Raw genomic sequence first — 23130 nt, forward strand, 5'->3', positions numbered from 1 at the left:
TATATGCAATGGGCAATGGGAATGGAGGATAAAGGTAGGATGGCCCCTTTCAGTGGAAGCATGCAAACTGCGTGTTGTTCATGAACAAAAAAAGTACTTTTCAGGAAAGCTTGTTTACAGGTTGCAATAAGAGAATTGCTTTGTCTAGGTGTTTGCAGTGTACTGTGTATAAATTTGATACTCCTGAAGTAATGGTTAAAGGTGAAACATGACAAGCTGCCTTAAGGTAAATATTGCTGCTCTGCATCAGCAGTTCTGGATTGGTGTCATTAAATTCTGACTTGATTCCTTGATTGCTTTGTTACCCTGATTTGATCATCATTCTCAGTATCTCAGCTGTACCTGGCTGTTTTTAGGATTCCACTTTTAAGCTATTTCCTGTGAATTCCCATGACAAAGTATGAACAGTGGTGGCTGAGCTTTGTAGTGAGTGTTTTAGTAAGTGATGAGCTTTTGTATAGACAGAAGGTGCTTTGTGTCACTTCCTTAACTGCTTTCAAGAAGAGCTGCTGTTCCAGGCAGCTATGAGAGGACCTTGTTGGGCGTCCAGACCTCTTGAGAGTGGAGTTTGAAGTGGAGTAAGTTGAGTCCATGCTCTTTCCTCCTTCACTGGAAACTCTTTAGTGCAGTGAAGCATGAGATGGGCATGGAAACTTTTGTTAGTTTTCTTTGTGATGGGAAAATAAACTTTGTGTGTGTGAAGAATCAAGGTGAGAAATTGTCATCAATGGAGAGGGCCTAATGGCATAGGGAAAAGAAGAAAATCCCAAATCTGCATGCAAAGCACTGCTTGGAACAGGACTGGGGCACTGTTTCCCATCTTTTCCTGCCAGGGACAGGAGGATTGTGACCCAAAATCCCATAATGGCTATTCTCCACTTGTTGAACTTTATTTCATGTTGGTGTGAAAATTAGCAGAGAGTACTCTCCATTTTTCTATCTTGACTTTTTTTTCCCTGCAGCATGATGCAGCACAGACACTCAGTGGAGGTTTTGCTCCTGTACCCTGTAAGGCTGATGATGCAGCAGCACTGTACTGCTCTTCCCCTTCCCCACCTGCGTGCAGGGCTGTGCTGCAGTGGCACAGCAAACTTCTGCCTGGAGGATGGAGGCAGTGGATCTGGCTGGGCTGCCTTGAAAAGGAAGATGAGCCCTTTGTGTGAAGGGGATATCAAAGGGGAAGGTTTTTTTAGTAAGGGGGAAAATCAAGTAATAACTTGATAACTTTCTTGGTACTTTTTATCCAATAAAACGTCTAATCTTTCCTAGGCCTTAAGAGAGGATGCCATATACACAGACTTGGTCATAACAGTCCTTAGGTTTTTCAGGCCTCCTTATGGTTTTTTGTGACTTGAAAGAAATCACTTGCCTAGAGTCACTGCTTTATTCATTCCTTGGTTTGAAAGCAGGCTTTTAAAGAGTGACTGCACACCTTAGTCTGGCTGAAGACATTACCTGGATGAGTGCACTTCCCAACACGCATGGCTATGCTTGCAGAAAAGATCTGGTTGTGCCTAGACCTGAATTTTTTATCACACGTGAAAGGTTGTGTTTTTAAGCACCAAGAAATGTCCCTCCAGTATATAAGCTTTCTCCTCCTTTTTCATTAGATCTTTTATCCCACTGTGTCCCTTCTGATTTGGACCTTGTCTGTTTTTTATGGAAATTATCTGCCCAGCTCCTGTGCTGTTAGGTTTTGGTTATTAAGGAACCTGTTGCCAGAAGCACTGTCATTGAGCAGCTGTAGCTGCCACCATTTCCCTGCCTCCCCCTTTCCAAGCTCTCAGAGAAACTGATGGTTAACTTCACAGCTGATGTCAGCTCTTCAGTTGAGTGGGAAGGGAGGAAAACACCTCAATGGGCAGTCTTCTCTCCAGATCTGAAGTTGTGAAGGATGAGTCTTTCTAGACAGAGTTCCACTGTGTCACAGCTGGAGTGCTATGCAGTGATGTAGTGCTGGGCAATGAGCGAAGCAATTAATGATATTTCTATCTGTCCTACTCTGAGACTTGTGAAGTTGCCAGTTTATTCCCAGACTTGACTTTTTTGCATGCTTAAAAAAGACACAAAGTAAGCCAACAACGATTTGATTCTTTCTATTAGCGATTTAACATGTCCAGATGTGCAGAGATTTACATACTTCTTCCACCCATGAGGAGCTGGGGGACTATTTCATCTGAGTGTAGTTTCAGGAAGTGATAACGTTTCTGTTCCAGCAGAAAATTGTACTTATCTTCTGGAAAGAACATTTCAAGTCATTTGCTGAATGTTACCTATGTAACTTTTATATGTATCTTGTTCATCTGGATGCCAAATATGTTGTTGCAGAAGGTATGTATTACTTTGGCATAGTGGCAGCCTTTTTAAAAAAGTCTTGGACTCTGATGAAGAACAGAAAAATTTCTGGTTTTTTGTCAAAAAGTATATTCACTGTGGTTATTGTAGAAAATATGTGTTACAAAGATTAAAGCTATGTTGTCTAGACAAAGAGAGAAAACTTAATTTCATTCTTTTTTTAAAAGAAGGAAATTCTTGTGAGTAGGATGAAATCTTTGTGTTCTTACACATGCTTGGATGATTTTCAGTTTTCTTAGGTGTTCAGTTGCTTAATGTTTTACAGCACTGGCATCTGGATTTTTAGATTCCTCATGTGAACTGAGCTACTTTTCTGTTCCTCCTCAGTTTCTCAGTGAGGAGGGTTTGCTTATGGATAACTGGCATGGAAACTGGGAGAAAACAAATAAAGTAGTATTCTATAATTTGGATGGTCTAAAAGGAACTACTGGAATGTGTGTGTTGTTTGTTGACAGGAGCTAATGCTTAGTTGTTGCTTTTGTGTATTCTATTTTTTAAATACAGTTTTGCACTAAATCAGCTTGAATTGCTGATATCTGAACTGATGCTTCAGGGAAGAAAGAAATGGTTAACACAGATTATATTTGGCAACACAATGTGGTGTTCCTACAGAGCATTGGGGATCTTCTTCAGGGTTCTGCTACCACCATGATTGGTGAGTTTGGTAGCACTGTTTCCTAGAAACTTCCTGTTATGACTCCCATTTTGCCTACTCTGGTTCTTGATGGGCTTTTACAGTGGATCCTAAAATTTCCTACATTGATTTTCTGTTTCATAACATGTCAATCCAAGTGAACCAACTATGAGAGAAAACAGTGTGAGGAAGACAAGATGTTTTACAGTGGTGCATAATCTTTGTACCACCTTAGGGCGAAGCAAATGATTTGGAGCATGGTCTCAAAGTCTTTTTTTGGGGCAAGATATTTTTCCTCTGATTTGGCTGTATTCATAAACTCTTGCATAAGTGTGTTCATGCAGACAAATAGGGACTTTGTGGTCTTGGTTGTCAGACTCCTGAAAAGACTTTCTCTCCATGTTGACTGTGTTCCAGTCCTTATAACCTTTTTCTTCTGTGAGACTCAGCATCTTTGTGGGTCTGAAGTATTTTCTGGACTATCAGAGCTAAAGCTTGACTGAATTTCTCTTCCTCACTAAGCTGTGATGAGACTGGGAAACAGAAGTGAAACCTGAGAGCATCTCATCTGGTTTTTGGTGTTCTTGATAGTTTGGGTCAGAAGGCAGGACTGTGCTGTAATCTAAGTGAAGGCTGTTAGAAATAGATCAGCATTATGTAAAATAGAAATGGGGAGTGGTAGCTTTGAAATAAAACCAAGGCAGAAGTCATCTGCTGAAGGAGATGGTTAAAACCCCACCAAGGATCTAGTTAAACAAGAGGCTGGGCAAAGAGGTAGGTTCTGAATGTTGGCTAAGTCGAGGTGGCAGTCTGGGAGAGAGGGCAGAGGACAGCTTTGTGTGGACCTGGGCAGCTGACTTAGCAGAGCAGTGAAAGGAGGAAGAATTCAGGACCTTTTTTGTCGTGCTAGTGAAATCTGTAAAGTATGTGGAGAAGCAAAAGGTAATTTTTGGTCTTTGAGGAAATTAACTGCAGGATACTGATTTTGGTGTCAAAAGTGTGGAGTTTTATGTTTGAAGTGAGTTAGGGTTTTGTTGCAATTTGTATTTGACAGTATAAGGACTCCTTGCTGGTTGTCAATTTGAAAACAAACTTCAAGTTCTATATAGCTTGTCACTGTGGAGACAGGTAAGTATGTCTCTATCAAATGACTAGCCCTTGTGTTTAAATTCATACTTTAAAAATCCTTGATATGCTGTGACTGACTGATGCTCTGTTTTGATTAAAGTTTAAAATGGAGCAGCATTCCTTCCATCAAGAAATTGCCTGGGCTGTTCATATGACTTTTCAGTTTCTCTATAACAGCTTTGTGACTTTTTTTTTTTATTGTTAACAAACAATTCCTTATTGCTATTTCTGAACTATTTAAAAAATGAAGCAGATGTTGTTTATCACAGTTCAAGTATAAAGGCTCCACAAGTACCACATGTGCTACAGTGATAACCTTCCTTCAGTTCTGTGTAGGAGTATTATGTCAAATGCAGTCTTTGTGCTGTACTACAATGACTGACATCTTGTGTTGGGGTTCTTAGTGCTAACCTTTTCAGTTTTGAACATAAATAGGTTGGAAAGATTTGATTTCTTTCAATTGTAATAAATGGGTATTCTTTCTGAGTATCTTCTCTTGATACCTTTGAATTCTGAGAATGCAAAATCACTGTTTCCTACATATTGGAAACATGGAGGATAGCAAAAGTCTCCAGTATTGATGTAATTAAATCTAGAAGTGACTCTTAGAATGCTAGATGAATGGAAACAGTGAGTGCCCATTTATAAACTATTTAAAGCAACTTGTACATAATTATCGAAAGACAAAATATTCTGTGCAAAATAAGATATCTACAAAGTACCTTAGGCTTTATAAGCTGCTGCTTATGGGGTGTGGTAGCCGAATTCAGTCCTCTAATCACTGTCTACCCTTTTCACTAGTGGGAGAAGAAAAGGTGTTGAAGAACCAGATGAGAAGCAGGGCCTGAAGCAGCCAGGAGTGCTTTGACTATAGAGGGTGCTGGGGCCACTGTACTTGGTGCTAGTGTTGGATGAGGAGCTGAGAAGAGGATGGGGCAATTCTTTTTCTCTGTCCACAAACCCTGAGGACCCTCTTTTCTGGCAGTCTCCAGCTAAGGTACACTTCTTCCTCCATAAGGTGGATGTTGAATCTAGCTAAGGCTTTCTCCCTCAGCTTGCCTGGCTTCATTCTCATCCTCTCAGCAATGAGGGAGATACGAAATGCATCTTGGTCCATGCACTTTATTCTTTCTTTCATCTTTTGAGTAAAGAAATCATAGTCTTTGTCTAGCTTCCTTGGAGAGCCTTGGTCAGCGAGACAGTCATGGTCTGGGGGCAGTGATCTACAGGGTCTTTCTCTCTTGCATGGCATCTTCTGGGATCTGTTTCCTGTGAGGTTGTAGTGTGTGCTGTTATTTGGGTTGCAAGTACAATGTTTTGCTCCAGAGTGCTATAAGACAAATGCCCCTGTCTGGAAACTCACCCTGCCAGAAGTGGATGGAGCTGTGTTGCTCTGGGGCAAATGTCAAGTGGGAGGATGGAGGGAAGCTGCAGGGATCAATCTCAATGAAATGTGAGGTGTGGGCCTGCAAATATGTCCAACTTTCAGTTGAAGCATTGAGCTAACATCTTTGTAACAAAAAAAAAAAAAAACCACCTACTTTTTTGGTTAAAATTGACATTTGGAGTGGCCATTGCTTATTTCAGTGTAACTCTGTGCAGATAGAGATGGGGATTTGAACCCCTCTTGACAATCACTGCAAGCTGACAAATGTGAAATAGGGAACTCAGGCTAATCAAAAAGGTGTCAGTCAAAAATGATCTTGTTTTAAATGGGTACAGATTTTAGCCACACAAATATTTGAGGGCTCTGGGCTGCTACAGGCATTTCTAATCTAAGTGAAATGAGGTGTGTGTACAGGTGTCTAATCAGTTTTGATACTGTTCAGAAACTTCTTGTAGATTTATTATGTTGAACCAAGTGACTGCAATATGTTGAGTGTGAGTTAGACTTTCTGTAACCACAGAAAATGCCTTTGCTCTAAATCTTCATTCTCAGTTTAAGATTGAGATTGAAAACTCTCCACTGAACTAATAAACCTGAACAGCTTTTTCATAGGAAATTACCTCAGTGCTTTAATTGTAATTAAGATGACATCTTTAATACCAAAACTTATGCACATGTTAAAGTTACTGATTATTTTTCACTTTTAGTAGGAGTCAGAATTCTAGCTATTTAGATTTATAGCAAGTTTTTTTTTTTTTTGTGGGGAGGGAGCTTCATATAAAGGCTTTCTTAATTCAGATCTTAGGTGATTCTTACACACATGGTATACATAGAATGAGCTGTGTGTTACTGCTCCTTCAACAATACTCCATTATCCCCATGAATGTTACAGAATTCCTGTCAAAATGGATCACCAATAAATAGATGAATCTGCTTAATGAACTGTATGAAAACTTAGTTGAATTAAAAAGGAATAAGAATAGAAAATATTTCCAAGTGGTTACCTTTTTTAACAGTAGTGATATCTTTGGGCTAATGGAAAACTGGCTGTTTTCAGTTTCTTTCCAATTTAAAACTCAGTAGTTTCCAACAGTTAAGTGTGTTCCTGTTAGCATGGTAACTTGCACCAGATATGCATGTGATGTTCTAAGTACAAGAGCTCTTAGCAGAAGAGCTGCATCTGCAGTAAGGATCATCCCTGGTCTTCCTTGACTTTCTTCGAAGATCTTTGAACTTCTCAGAACTTCTGTCTTCATTTTTTTTCTTTGCCCTTCTTTTACATAAGGTCATCTCCACTCTTCTCTGCCTTTCTTTTCTTCTCTTTGTTTCTCTCCCTTCTTTGGCCATTTTTTGCCCTTCTTTGTTCATCTCTGCTCTTCTTCCCTGCTCTTTTCTGCCTTTTTTTTGCAATATTGAGAGAATCATGAGCGTGGGTTGTTTGAGGTTTTGTGGAATTTTTTTTTTTTTTTTTGCTTAACAAAGAAAGAATTCTGGCTTTATTAAAAACAACCAAAAAACTTTTGACTTTCTCTGGTGGACTTTTCTTCCAGCTGTTGCTGAAACTGGTGTGCCCCTGGCTCGTTAGGCTGTGCAGCTGAGGCTGCCGCGCTCGCCGGAAAGCAGGACATTTATGATTGAGTTCCTGTTATTGACTGGCTGTAGAGAAAAATGCCAGATTCCATCAGACAATACCGTAGCTGCAGTGTGGGAGATTTTTGTGAATGCTGTTGTGATGCTTTTTTAGAATGGGATTTTTTAAAAAATATTATTTTTAGGGTTATTTTCTCAAAAAAATTTTTCAAGGCTCTTAAGCAAGTTTTGCAAGCAGTTCAGAGAATGACCAACTTTGTCCAGATGGGCCTGAGTAATGTGGCACAGGAAAAGCATTTGCAAATCTTTTCTGCAACTGTATTTTGAATATGTCAGCTCTCATCCTTTTTCATACACTGAAGATGTGTGTGTCAGATGAGTGGTTCTTGGTTGTTTGGCCTTGGTTTTGGTAACACTGGTGCACTTGTAAAAAGGGTGGTCTGCAGTATAATCAAAATGGAGTGTAAAAGCAAAGTACATTTGCTGCAGGTTTGTGACATTCATTTGCTTGCCACAGTTTATAAGAATAATTTAAACACTTGAGGATTGGCAAAACCACATTTATATTAACTGTAAAGATAAAATCTGTGGCTTTTCAAAAAGTGTTGAAGGCTTCCTTCACTCAAATACTTTCCCATCATGCACAAAGCATTTAATTTGTCTTTGAGCACTACTTTGTAATCCCTTAGAGCTGGAATTGTTCCTGAGCGAACTAAAATATCATTCATTCAAAGGTTTTCCATGTGAGAAAAATGTATAGTTGTGGTGAATTTGGAGTCTTGTTATGGGCAACAGTTTCTCAGTTAATGGACATGCTTTCTTCCAAATATAAATGCCAACAGGTTTTCTGTGCTGTCTATACCTTACTTTTCCCTTATCCACCCAGGGGTTATTTGGGAGATAAATTGGAATATCTGTTCATTAAAATCGGGGGTGCCAGGGGCCCTTGGTTTGAAGTCAGCTAATTATTCTTGTTGGCTTCAGATGGTACTTCTATACCATTCAGTCCTTTAGAAAATAATTTCATTTTCAAAGCCTACACGTTATGGAACATGGTGACTATTAAATATAGGTTAAACATGTAGGTTGTGTGCTCCTTTTGATATTACTTCTCTTAACCAGGAGAACATTACTCCTTTTGAAGTACATATATATACATATATGGTTTTATTTATTCTTCTTAGAATTATGAATTAATAGTCCTTTGCTTGTTTACTGCATTGGTAACATTTTCCTGTGGCTGGGGTCAACCTGTACTCTGTTAAAATGACTGAAGCACCAGCAGTTGGAAACCTTTCTACTTAAAGAAGTTTTAACTCTCTTGGGGGAGAGGAGCGAAGATGGGATTTTCAGCTTGGGAGCTGGGCTACAACCAAAAACAGCAGAAAGGGAAGGTACCACCCATCAGGCAATCATCAGTGGTTTTAAATGAGATAAACAGAGGCTTCTTTCATAGCTTGCTTCCTTTCTCTGCCCCTTTTAAAGGTGTTCAGAGTGGAAACCTTCCTGCCATTAAGTGCAAGATTATCTCTAGTTATGTTTTATAGATTAGAAAGCTACTGTTTCTTCCAGAATTTCTATTTAGAGCTGCTTTCAGCCTTGTAGGAACTGTTATTCAATTTTACAAGTGGAATAAATTCAAGTGAAGTCAATATTTTCTGTGCACCTGCTGAAGAAGCTGCTGTTGTGGAAAGTTTTCAATAAAATTCTAGGTGTCTAGCTAGCAGCTTCCTCCAGTTTTTTTAGGATTTCTAGCCTTTCAAATGATGTCCTGCCTTAATTTTTGCAAACTTGAGTCAGGTAGTGCAACTAATTTCCAAGGGCTTTAGTTACATGGAAACACTTTGGTATATACATTTAAATTGCATTAAAATTACAGCAGACAAAAAGCCCCACTAAAAATCTTTCTGCCTTGGCTAAAATGCGAGAAGTAGCACATAGGTTTTCTATTATTCAGAAATATTTTATTCTTATTCTTCTGAGAGATGAGGTGTGCATGTTTGAGGGGAAGGAATCAAGGCATTAAATTATTTGTTTTGTCCTTTGTGCAGGTCAATTAATTTACCTTAACTAGACACTGCACTCTAATTAAATGTCCTACAGCCAGCAGCACCAAGAGTTAGAGCAAGCTAGTTATTCAAGCAGATTAGTCTTCAAAGCTGGATATTCACACCGGAGCTGTTAAGAATATACAGGCACAGAAGAGTATCGTTCCCCTCTTTCCTTTTTTTTTAAATTTTTTTTTCCTCCCTTGGAAATAGTAACTTCTCACTCCTCAATAGAGGCAAACAAAACCTGGAGATAAGCTAGCCAAGTTTGAAGGGCTCCTGGTACATTAATTCAAAATGAGTTTTTTAATGATGAGTGTCTGGTGCTCTTAATGATATTTTTGTTCACAGTTTATTTTAATGGTTTCCAAATATACAGCAAAGGGAAGCAAAATTAGGGCTTTGGCCACCTTTCAGTCTTATGGGGGCAGACTTTAGGTTCAAGTGGTTGGGTAACTACTACTGTCATTATAAGAGTTATAATGACAGAAGAAGTTTAGGGTAAAGGTTTTAATACAAATGTGCATATCTCTAAAAAAAAGTATGCATAGCTTCTTTTTGCTTTTTTGGAAGACCTTTGTTAAATAAAAATGCTTTGATTTAAGGAGCTACCTTAGCTAAGACCATTGGCTGAAGTGTTGAAAGTTACATTACCAAGACTAGGAATGTACAACACCCAAAGTTCATGGGTCAGTTTACTAGGGCTATGAAATCAGAAATGTAATAGCAGGGCTACTGAATTATTAATAACTTCACTCCCCTGGGGGAAAAAAACCAAAACTAGTTGAATTCCTGATTGTTATTTACAAACCTGAAAATTGTAATTGTTATCCTAATCTTGCAATATTGCTAAAAGCAGAGAAACTTGCTATGGAAAACTTGTGAAATGTCCTGGAAAATGTTGCCAGTGCTAGAAAGTATTTTTTAAAAAGTTAATTAAAAGTGATTTTAGGTTTGACTCTCACAGTCTCAATAAGAAGCTGGAACTTCAAGACTTGCAAAGGTATATTTTAATGTGAATAACTATTAGTTTAGAAATGGAAGTATTTTGAGATCTGTTCTGTTGTCTGAAAGGAGCACCCATTTAAAAATTAGACCTTCTAATTCCACTTGAAAGTATTGCTTTTCTCATAGTAAAAGATTGGTGTGACAGAACAAGGGAATGTTGATAAATACAGAGAAAAATATTGTTGTGTAAAAGTTGTGATAGAAGATTAATAGTCAATTTGTTTCCCTTAGTGAGGTTCCTTGCCTCCCACAATAGGAAACCTTTCCTGAGATTTGATTTGAGTCACAACGATTCATCAGACCAACTCACAGCCTCTAATCTAGAGATTGGAAAGGAGCATTTGAGGACGTTGTTCTTTGCTTTTATTTGCTTTGATAGTAAGACTTTTAAATAATTTTGGAAAGATAAAATATCAAATAACTTAAAAATGTTTAAAATGGTATTAAAACAGAGACGGCATGTAATTTGTTGGGTGTATTGTGAAGACTTGTAAATTACAGTAAGTTGGATCCAGAGATTTAGTTTAGCCTCATATTTTCTGTAAGTGCTGACTGTGTGGACTGATTTTCTTTTGTGAGTTGTTAGCAGGTGTTCATAGAGGAACTTGTAGTTAACTTCCAGGTGCAAAATGTATCTTATAACAGCTCAAGAATATAACATGGTGGATATTTAGAGTATGATCAAGCATCAGATGAACAGTCTGGGTTTGTTGCCTTGCCACCGTTGACTGTTATTTTTCCAGCCTTGACTGGGGATGCAAGTCCTGCTATGCTGGTTACTGTTGTCTGGTTGGTTTCTATTATTTTTGCTTGCAATTGATATTATATGAATGGGTCAAGACAGCCCAGGCTGTAGCTGATAAATTCATTTAATGTAGAAGCTTTGGAGAAATATAAATGGCACACTTTTAATTAGACAAAGCAGTGGAGAGGATCCTAATGAATTAATATAAATAATACTTAAAAACTGGCTCAAATCTCGTAAGTTGATTTTTTTTTCTGATTTAAATTTCATACCATAATTGAGTACTGTTTTGACTAGTTATGTTGGAAAGTCTTGAACCTCATTGCATAGGGTAAGCTAAATAAGTTTTGGTTTTATTCAAATAAAATTGAGTTCTTATGTTAAAATCATGTCCTGAAAGGAGTTATTGATAGCATTTTGTAAAATACAGTGCCAAAGGATAAGGGGTTTTGAAAAGCATGGTAGTTTCACAGTAAAGCTGACTTGTGTGTGTTAAAAGGAAAACAAACTTACAGAATGAAAAAGGCTTCTACAGTCTAATGTTTTCTTACTGGTTTTGTACACAAGATTTCTTTTGTGTTTGTCCCCTGATGTTTCTAACAAGTTGTGTATTTTTCACTATAATGGGATGATAAATGGAGTGATGCTGCATTATTTGGTTTCTCACATCTTTTTCTCATTTTGCTTTATCCCAGAGGTCTGTTTTCAACTTGGAAACACTTTATACTGAGTTGAGGACATATTGAGTGCACCATTTTCAGTTTACAGATGTTGAAAGGTTCCAGTTAGTGTGAAAAATGGTTGGGGGATAGAGGCTACCTTTGGAAATCCCAAAGCATCAGGTGTCCAGCCTTTTTCTTCTATGTTTTTGTCTCTCCTCTTGCCTGTGTGTGTATGTGACAAATTATGGAATGACAACTCTGTCCTTTCCTAGTGGATGAGTCCTCTGAGCATCAGAACTGCTACGAGTAGTGAACAGCATGAGCAGTTCTCTGGATTTAACCACATTTCTTTACGTAGGTTGTCGTACCACTGTGTGGCATCACCTGGTTCATGGGTCTGTGTGTAATAAATTCTTTGGAATTCTGTCACAGTTTCAACACAGTTTCTTTTACTCACCCAGTCTGGGAAAAATTAGGCATTGTGAGCATCTTCATTATCTTCCTTAATTTGTTACCCTCCTCTACAGGGGAATACCTTCTCTGACACAAGGCCCTGCAAAATGGGAGATATCTTTTGCGCTAAACAGTTGCTGACTTGTTTAAAGCTATTTTCTCTTGCTGGCTGAGTAGCAGTTTCTGTGGTAACAGGTAGTCTAAAGTTAAACAGTGAAAGTGGTGTTTTATCTTTCAAGTGTTTGAAGAGATTTGTGGTCTTTAAGTGAGAACACTTAGAATAAACCCATCACAGTCAACTATTCTCTGTGCTTAACAGGCAAATGTGGTGTGATTAAAAAAAAGCTTTTTTCTCATATGCAACAATTTTGTTTAATAGATCTTGATCTGCAGCACTGTTATCACCTTCCATATGCTTACATTTACAGGCTTTTAAATAAAAGCTTAGCACAATAGTGGGTGTGAAAATCTAAGACTGCTGTTTATACTGTGCCTGTTGTGTTGAAAATGTGTGTTCGGCACCTTCCCTTGATTTGGAGCATGTCCATGTGAGAATGCTTCTTCTGTAAGCCTGGGAAATTCCTGTGAGCTAGGGGAGTGAAGAGCCTGTGACAGCAAGGAATATTGAGGCTTCAAGTAGGTTGTGTTGGCTGACTGTCATCAGGAAGGAGGGGGCTTTTGCAAGTAGGCAAGGTCAATTTGTTCACAGATCTGTGCCAAAGAAAGGTATAATTACTTGAGAATATCTATACAGAAGGAGTATAGAATTGTATATTGGAGAGGCAGTACTGCAATAAATACTTTTTTTGGTGATAGTTGAGATCTTTAGCTCAAACCACGACAAGCTGGTAGTCTGGAAAGACAAGATCCTAGACCTGTTTGAGTGCAGTTGCTCCATTTAGCCTTCAGTTGCTGTCACAGCACCTTCTCTGAGAAAGTTCACGTAAGAAGTGCCCACCTTAAATCACAGTAACATCTGTTACAGTTTCTCATTAATCTGTAATTACATCTGCACTAGGGCTTGGGTTGGAACAGAGCATAACAGTGAAACAACCTTGATTAAACCACAAAGAATGATGTGGGTGCATCCTCTCTATTTTTTAGAGCATCCTCTCTATTTTTATGCTTATATCTTCTTGCTGGTGTTGTGATATAACTTTTATGCAAAGTGAAATTTGTCAGCTTCTGGCTGCTGGAGTGGGGCAATCCACTTTAAAGCTAATGTAATCAACTTGATAAGAATCAGTTCTCTCTTTTTTTTTATTTTTCCTTTAGATTTCCTTTATTTTTGCTTTGTGGGCATCTAAAATTGTAATGTATTTGCTTCTTGTCTGCTCAGTGAAACTTGCAATTTGGTCCTCATCTCTCTGACAAATGAATCTCTGAAACAAATTTTCAGTTAATCATCCAGATTGTTTTTCTTGCACTAGCTTCTCAGATTAAGCAAGTGAATATTGTCTTTCCTGGTTCTCCGTAAAGACCATATACAAATGTTTCCCCAAAGTCTGGGAGTGGCTGACACCCGAAGCAAAAGCCCATTTGCTCAGCAAACCACGATAATTTTCTTAGTAAAAATTCTCCCTAGTATATTCCCATGAAAAGTTTGATTTACCTGGAATTTTTCTTGTAAAAGCTTTTCAGAAGCATCAACTAGCTCAAGACCCGTGCTGTTTCTAGGCCAAATAATAATCATAGTAGTTTTAGAGAGACACCATGGTGAAGGATAATCTTTCGCTGAATCAGGAGATAATTTTATAATTTTTAATATCAGGGGTTTTTCTGCATGAAAACAATAGCCACTTAAGCTAAATGACTGTTGCATGGTTGGAAGCTGTGGGCAGCTTCAATGAAGAGAAAACTTTTTTGCTGCGCAGTTATCTTTGTCAGAAAATGCAACTGCTTGGTATTCTTACCTGATCTAGCTCCTACCAAATATAGGAAGCTGTTAGACCTTTTCAACTGAATTTTCTAAACGGTTTTGTTTTGTTGAGGGTTTTTCTGTTGTTCTTGGGTTTTTCTACAGTAAAATGCTTCTGAAGTTAGAGTATGAAAATGGCCGTATTAAAAAGCACTTTTGAATAATATCTGATACATGCATGATAATATAAACTCCTGCTAGTATAAATAAATACTAAAAAAACAACAGAACAATAAATAGAATTATTCAGATAAAACAGAATAATTCTATCTCCCATTCCATGTAGGTGATTGATGCTGGTTGCAAGTTGAGTTTTTTTGTCAGTTGGTTGTGTCTGTGTGGGTTTTTTTTTCTCTCTTGTTGTAACTGGTTTATAGGCTTTATTTTTAGCAGCAAAGAAGACTTTAGACCTTGGAAAACCCTTCCAGTGTGATCCATATCTGTGACCAGAATGATGTTAGTCTTTGGTATTTTTCGTTCTTACCACAAATATCCCCTGAAATTTGCCATTTTTAACAATCCTTAGCGTGTTTGTTGTGCTGTGTCTTAAAGAAACTCGTCTGGTAACCAGCAGTGAAACAGATACTGCATAAAGCTTTACCCAAGTATGGTCTTAATAATAAAATGGCTGGTTTACATGCCATATATAGTTTTAGAAACATTTAAGATGCTTTTAAAGTAATTACATTTTTGACAGCTCCCTTGTGGGGAGATTTCACTTTGCTAAAATGTATCCTGCCATTCATATTTTGTAAAACAGCTTGTCTCTAGTTTGAGCTTTGTTTTATCAGATTTATTGGCAAAACAATTTTATGAAGACAAAACTGTTGTAATAAATGTGGTGAATTACTTTCTTCTTAAATTTACTGACTTGGGACTGCACCACAGCTCCTTTGCTGAGTACTTATATGTCAGCTGTAGTTGGATAATCTGCTAAAAGGAAAACTAGTTTCTGGATTTATGTATTCCTTACTGTAGAATAAAAATAAGTGTTAATATGCTCCAGTTGAAAATAATGTGTATGCTAATATAGCTGGCTTCTTGAAAATTACACTTGGAGAGTAGAAATTAAAAAATATTTCTTCTTTTCCTTGTACTTTGCATAAATTTGATATGTACATTAAAATGAAAAGTAAGTGATATAAAAAAAACTTAAAGGAGCTTCTAAGAGCCATAAAAATAAAATTTCCTGTGAAAGTTGATCTGAAATCATGTCATGATCATGTCTAATCTCCTGGATTATCTTCACTTTGATGGAGAAATCAGTAAATTACTTTGATTCTACACTTAATGTTGTTTTTCTGATGCATAAACTTGAAGCATCAGTTGTGGTATGTTATATTCTTATTTCTGTGCTTTCATAAAAGCCCAATCCACTAATGCACAAAGAGATGTGTAGCTTCCCCCTGCTCCCCTGAGTTTAGTGACTTGATTCTTCATAGTCTTGATGAGTTTGCTTAATTTAGGGAAGGCAATTATCAACTAGATTTCATTGCTGTGGGATTGTACAGTTCAAGATAGTTCCAGACTTGGTTTTTGGTTTCAATTAAAAAGAAAAAAAATCTAAATTATTCTGACAATGACAATAGCTTTTACCTGTTAACTGTTAGCCTTGTTTTGCCTGTACCCCTCTGCAGCTTTGGAGAAGTCAGGGTTAAAAGCACAGCCATAGGAATTGCTGCTTTTCAGGTAATCCCTTGGCAAGCAATACTTTCTTTTTCCCTTATTTAACCCTTCAAAGCTGAGAGTTCATTTTCTCAATCCAAGTGCAAATGCATGGTGGTATTAACATGTCAGCCTTGAGGTAACCCCAGCTGCTGCCAGCCGAGTGTTAAAATCCAGACCTGTTTTAGCATTGCAGAGAATTGTCCAGTTGGAAGTGCTCTCCATGAAACCATGACTTTCCATCAAAGGGTTCTTGGAAAAATCTCAGTTCTAGAACAAAATTAAGAATTTTAGACGATGTATATAAAATAGTTAACAACACACAGTAAATTTATTGGTATAAATATTTATGTGACTGTGAACAGCTGAAGCCTACAATACAGAGTTATGTTGTGTTTTTACATGAAACAGGTTATTAAACTTACTGTTGCTGTTGAAGGGAAAATAAATAGTTGGTTTGTACTTACAGGTTTAGTTTCATGAGTAAACTACTGTGTGAGTTTCAAAAATTTTAGATAAAAGAAGTTTCTGGCATATGTGTTCTTTAATTGAAATCCAAAAAGCATTCTCTCTTTTTAAATTGGATGTCTAGACAGGGGAGGTGCATTTCCTTTTATTGAAGAGAGTTGGATATTTTCTAAATATAGATTAGAGTTGTTGCAGGCAGTTAAGATGTGAATCAGCTGTTTTAGGAAAGTTTAACAGGCACTTTTGTGTTGTATACTTACTGCTGTGCAGAAACTCTGTCTATGTGTGAGCCTTTTCTTCCTGAGCAATAGTGCTAAGTTACAGATCTTACAACAAATTTCTCACTTTGTGTGAAAGCAGCCTTCACAGTGGCTGCCTGTGACTTGCTTTTTGGGAAGTGTGGATATTTTTTGCATGAGGATGTTTAAACCTAATCCTATTTTTTGGTAATGGTTATGTAGATGGGTGAGTATCATTTATGGTGGTTAAGTCCCGCTCTGGGATTCGAAATCTGGCTGCGAAAGAGTTTTTATCTGGGCACTGTAGCGATGTTTCAGATTTTTCTTTGTTATTGAATATTTCTTATTTGTTTTGTCACAGGCCTCATTCAATGCACTTCAGTGCATTATTTCAATAGTGAACTGAAGAACAGAACATTGTTTTTAAAATGGTAATATACTAATGATATAGAATTAATTTAGAAAATAGTAATAGCCTAATGTTCTAACGCTTTAATAATTTTTTTTTCTAAATGTGTTCTATCAACATTCATTAATTTTTATTATTTTAGGAGCAGTATCAGTGTAGAATCCCATGCTGATATGCAGTGTTTACTTAAATTAACATGCATTGCCATTTTAAAAATATTCTTGGGTTATTTAGTTATTGTCTTAAATGTCAGCATAAAGCTCTTAAAGCTTTCTGCCTATGTGGGAAAAGTTAGCATATTCAGGTGGAAACAAACATTAAAACATCAAACATTAAAATCCAAAGTTGACTAATCATTGTTATGCAATTTTCACCTCTGTAAAATTTGGATCTTAAGAAACATTCAGCTTGTTCACTGCTTAAATTGCATCCATTCCTGTTTGTACCAATTTTGTTATTTAACTTTTAATGAATGTTAAAATACTGTGTTATCAGCTGCAGTCTTTTTCCCAAATCATTGCAAGCAGGTAGAGATGCCTCATGGAATGCAGCTGACATTGTCTTTTAAGCCAAGTGATTATGGTGATGTAAAACGTCAATGATTTCTGCATAAACTCCAGAACCCTTGAGGAAAGATAAAAGGGGAAGTTAATAATTTTTTTCAAAGTTTTAGTTGGGTGGAAATTGATCTGGATATTTACTGCAAGGAAATGATGCATCAGTTAGTGAATGTGTTAATGCTTGGGGAATATATTTTTAAAACTGCATTGATTCAGAATGTTGATGGTAATGGGAACAGTCCAGATTGAAAATGTAGAAACACGTGTTTTCCAGCCATAGGAAAATGCAGTTCTTTAACATTGTAGTTAAAACCTGAATCCACAAATATAATACAGATGCTTTCCTCCTATTGAAACACAGCACAAAGTAGTTAAATACCTTGGTGGTTTTTATCTTGAGTGTTTTCATCCCAGGTTTCAATATATGTATAGTGGGATCACTTGAATTTTCCAAATTAGTAACCTAAGTAAGATTATGATACAGAGAAAATTTTTAAGAATTCCACTAATATAAATCAAGATTGTCTGAAAGGCTTTTGGAAGCTATTGGGATAGTGCTGGATATTTTGAGATTGAAAGGTGTCTAGGACCACCCTCAAGCCCACTCAAAGACCTGTCACTAGTTTTTCTTTTTACCTGTGTACTTAATAGCTTTCAAGCCATCACTTGAGAGGAGATCTTTTTTAGATTGAGCTGATTAAGCTGTTCTCTTCAGTTGTGGGCTTCAAGCCAATTGGTATTGCAGATTCCAATTGTGTCTTGTCTTGTTGGTACCAACCCTCATTACTTTTTGCTGTAGATGTGGGGAAACCTGAAACTTTATAAGATGTAGGAAGGTAAGGGAGGAGAAAGGAAGCAGGCAACATGAATATGGTGGTAGGAAATGGGCAGGAGCCTGTGTTACAACGCCTCTGTATTTGTGCTGTGGTTATCTTCATTCCCTCTCTCGAGACTATTAAGGGACTAGAAAGAAGATTAGTATTTGTGGTTTTGTGACTTCAGTAAAGGATAGAGTGGGAAACAATTAAGGCAGTAAGCAAATAAATCATGATTTTTATCTTCTGTCAATTGCACTATGGGTGTTCTAGTGAAGTATCTGGTGTGCCATATCACAACAATGCTGCTTATTAGCATTTTCCTAATGTCTATGAAAAGACTAGAAAGCTGGTTAAAGCCTTGTAAATCCTCTCCATTACTTTGAAACTTTTGGGGCTGATGGAAAGAATATGGCTTCTTGGTACTGTTGTGTTGAGATTGCCTATATTATTTATATGTCTATAAGCGGTGTGTTGTGTTCTGCCAGGGTCTTGTATGATGAGTTTTCCTGTGTTTTGAGGCTTGGAACTAATTTTTTTATGACTTGTAGTTAGCATGTGGTATTTATTTATACCTTATATGTAGTATGTTTACAGAGACCATTGATGAACAGTATGGGTAGTATATAGTGCTAAACAAGGATTTAAAATGTCTTTAAGTGTGCAAGGTGTTGGGTTTATTGTGGTTTGTTTGGGGATTTTTAACTCTTAAAAGCTACTGTCTTTCAGTGGTGCCAGAGGGGGCAGCAATGTAAAACTGTAATTATTCCAAGAAGGATCTCTTGAAGTAAGAGAGTTAACTCTTGGAGTAACTCTCACCACAGTGGAGTGGTAAGAAGATTACATTACCACTGGTCACATAATGCTCATTTTGTATAAAAACCAGCTGTGTGTTTTGGTACTGTCTTAGGGTGTAGAAGTGGAAATAAATCACTGTTGAATGAAATGAGATGTTACATGAGAGCTGACTTGCAGTAAAACCAGTGGTGCCCTGGCAGTATCTTTGTTAGTTATCCTGTGTGTGCAGGGAATTTGAAGAGTTCATACATATGGATTCATGCCTAGGGATCCTCTGCAGTAAAATGCTTTCCTTTTTATCTGAGGCTTCAGAAGACCCACACTCACTTTCTGTCTTTGATTCACTTAAGTTACATTGGCCCAACAATTTAACAGTTTTGGAGGAAATCTTGGATTGTAGGACTTTGCTTTGAAGATGGTGCGTGGAAAAGTGTATGAAAACTGTTGCATTTGTATGCAACAGTTATGTGAAAGTGTATGAAAATTGTCACAAAGTACAGTGAAAGTACTTTGCAGTCAGTCTTCAGAAAACATGCTCTTGTTCTTCTTTTTGGGGGGGAATCTCATATAGCTGAGTATTTTTTCCAGCTGATATTATGGTCTACAATTGTCTCATCCATGAGGCATCACATGTGTACAGGCTGAATGTGGCTTACAAGGACTCGCAAAGCAGGTTGCTTTGTAAGGAGCTGTTTGTTGGAATAACCAAGTGCTTAGAAAAGGGCGATTGACAGCAGCACCTTGGTGGTCTTGTGTAGCTCAACCGACAGAATGATGTTTTCCTTACCGAGGGAATGCTGGGATGCTTAGATGGATGGATGGGTTTGCACAGACCCGGGTGTTGCTGCAATGCAGCGAGCGCGCCGCGAGGTGGCTCAGCAATACAGCGCCTGGAGCTGCTCCCGGCAGGATTGGGACACAGGGGAAGCATCAGTGCTGCAAACCTGCTGCAAACCTGCTGCAACCCACGCTGAGCTCCGAGCAGTGCGCAGTTACTTCAGAGCATCGCTGCACTGCTCGGATGTGAAAACAGCAGGGTGCCCTCCACAAATGCTCGGGTGATGTTATGGTGGATCTGTACTTCCAACTTTTTGGAATTGATTTTTCTGAAGGTGATTTGTTACTCGCTTTTGAAGCTTTTTATTGAAACTCCATGCTTAAGCCCTTCAAAGTAGGGGATGCCTTGCCTAGAAAGTGGAACTAATAGTATTTTTATGACACTGGAAGGTGAACTTTTTCCAAAAAATTAAAGTAAAAATGGCCGTGCAGCTGCAGAAAGAAACATGATACGTGGGATCCTTATCTATTTAGTAAGCCTGGGACCAAAAAGTAACTATAAAAGTGTCACCTTGTTTTGAAATAAAAATGGGAAGTTCTCAGAGGATAAGATGATCTTTCAGCCCACACAATTTCCATTTTGACCTAGTAAAACTTGTTATTAATTCTAGCTTAGATGCCAGTAGGAATGCTAAACCTGAAGCGTCAGTGGTACCTGAGCTGGAATGGAAGCAGATTTCATCCCCTGTTGATAACAGCTAATGCTTCCTAGTGCTGCTGGTATGGGATAGGGGAGAAAGGAGTTTTGCCACCAAGGTGGGGAAGAGAGGATTCTGAAGATTCAGAAAAAAAAATATTAACATTGCCAGCATTAAAATGCAGATCTTATGGATCTTGTGAAAACACAGACCTATAGTGGGGAGTTCTGGGTTTCATTATCTCTCCTGCTTCTTCATGTTGTGACCACTTCTTGTCAGCACTGAAGTAATAAGTACATGATGATCTGACTTTCACCAGCTGCTGATATTTCTGGCACTGGAAATACAGGCCAGAGCAAGCTGAAAAAGATGGGTATCATACAATTACCCCCTAAATCTTGAACTGCTCTGATCTGTAGTTGGCTGTTTAGATTTCACAGCCAGTAGAAAATTAAAATTTTTCAAGTAGCTGTGGAAAATGATGAAGTGATTATAGCTTATATGGACTACCTCATTAAGGACTAAACTCATGGGACTAAAATTGAGAAGAGAGAAGGAACAGCAGAGGCACCTTGGATACTGAAATGCTGTGGTGTTACTCTAGTGTAAGAAGGTGATGATCACGTTTCATGAATCACACTGACATGGCATGCTCAGAAACAAGCACTTACTAATCTTTTTAAAATTCCAGTTCTGAATGCACATGGAGTGTATATTTGGAGTTCATCCAGCAGTAATGAGTAGTATTTTTAAAGAGAAGTCTTCCTGCTCTAGTCAAATTTTAAGTATGATGATGTTCACCCAAATCTTCTGGTTTAATTTTGTGCCTTGAAATAAATAATAAAGTTTTAAAACTATGGAAATGTTAATAAATACATAGCAGGCAGAAGAATTCATGCAGCCCTGTACCAGCTTGCTGGCAGGACGCTGTGGCGCGTGCAACCTGGGAGCTCGGGTTGGGTCAGCACATCAGTCCCTTGCAAGGTGTGCACTTTCCTTCCATTAGTCCAGGACAGTGCCTGTGCTGAAGGAATGGCTCTGGTGCCTCAGCTGAATGCAGGCTGTGCAAATTGCTTTGGCACTGGTGATGTTACAGTGGCCAAGCAGCAGGTGGGGGCCTGAGAGGAGCTGGAAGCTGAGGGCAGCTCAGTAGAACTGGAGCCCTTGAGGTGGAACTTGTTTGGTTACACATGGATGCTTGCCCTTGTAATAGACTAGTTACAAAGGTCTCCTTCTTCAGGTCAGCATTAAGGGCAGTTCTGGGATGCTTAGTCCTACCCTTTTAGGCATAGGGAAAACCTCAGGAAGGGAAATCTTTTGAACATCAGGCTGTCCCACAGCTGCTTTGTCCTGAGATTGTACTTTTTTGAACCAGGGTGGTTTTTTTTTTCTTTCACAGCAATGTGCTTTTTTAGTCTCCTGACTAAAGGATCTTTGCTGGAGGCAGGACCATGGTAAGGGAAAGGGGAAATTCTGTGTCTAGACTAAACCACAGCTCTTCCTTCTCTGACGTGGCCAGTTCTACCCAACCCAAGCCTGTAATGAAGGTAGTGGTGGGGCTGTTAAAGCTATTTTAGATGCCTGCTCAGGACGCATACAAGGAGTGTCAAGTCTCCTACTTGCCCCAGTGTAACCATGTTTGCCCCACAGATGAATGGGTTTTGTGTTATTTGCCCAGGCAAGGGCAAAATACAGACTATAATAGGGAAGGTGACTCTCAATATAAGTTTACAAACTGGGCAAGGAGCTTCAGCTGAAACATATGAATGGTAAATGGTTTAATTTCGGAGTCTGATATGGGAGGAAGCATTTCCTTCCCCACCCTTCCCAAATGAAGTCTCTTTAGCTGAAAATTGCTTGGCATTGGTAGTGCTTACACATCCAACAAGGTGACAAATATTTATTCCTTCCTATTATAATACATAACAACAGACTCTAATATGGCTTTACTCCATGTAACATAAGCGAAAAATTCATCCTTCTATTTCTTTCTCTGCATTTTTTTCCCCCTTCTTCATTAGCAGCCACTATGACCTCTTTGTACTATCCTTGAACAGACTTCTATTGGTCAGGCTACTTAAAATTCATTACAGGATTGGATAAGAACATGAATGATGTTAACGTGTCACTTCAATTTCTGGATTGGCAGTATATCAATATATGCCTTAATCACTGCTTGAAGATTTTGGAACCAATAAGGAGACGTATTTGCTTTCAGTGAATCAGTGAACCAATAAGTGAATCACTTGCTTTCAGTGAATTCTGTGAACAGTCACAGAATCAGAACCTAAAGGTTCAAACAACAAATAGTTTAAAAATTCCTGACTTGTAAGCATGCCAGAATATATTTCTGAAAGCCACTGGTATCTTCAGGTAAAAGGCAATATTGTAGTGGTGGCAGCAGCCCACCACAACTGATAGAAAATAATACACCAATGAACAAATGATGACTGGAGATTTTTGTGCCATTTATGGAGAAATGCCCTGAATCTGTGAATACAGTGTTGATCTCCTTCAGTGCCTTTATTCATTGTGCTTTAATTGCAAATGAAATCATGCTTTTATTCTCACATTTAAGCAGGGCGTGCATCTATTTTTATGACTACTATCAGTCTTCTTTGTGATAAGATATGTAAGTGTGTAATGTTTGAGCATATATTTATACATACCCTATTAAACTTTCTTTTTTTAATGAAGCAAAAACTGGAATGTATTAGGGCCAGGAGGTGGTGGGGTTTATAAGGTGTGCCTAGTTTGTATGCCAACTCCTGGA

Source organism: Geospiza fortis, unplaced genomic scaffold (assembly GCF_000277835.1).
Source record: "Geospiza fortis unplaced genomic scaffold, GeoFor_1.0 scaffold154, whole genome shotgun sequence".
Classification (NCBI taxonomy): domain Eukaryota; kingdom Metazoa; phylum Chordata; class Aves; order Passeriformes; family Thraupidae; genus Geospiza; species Geospiza fortis.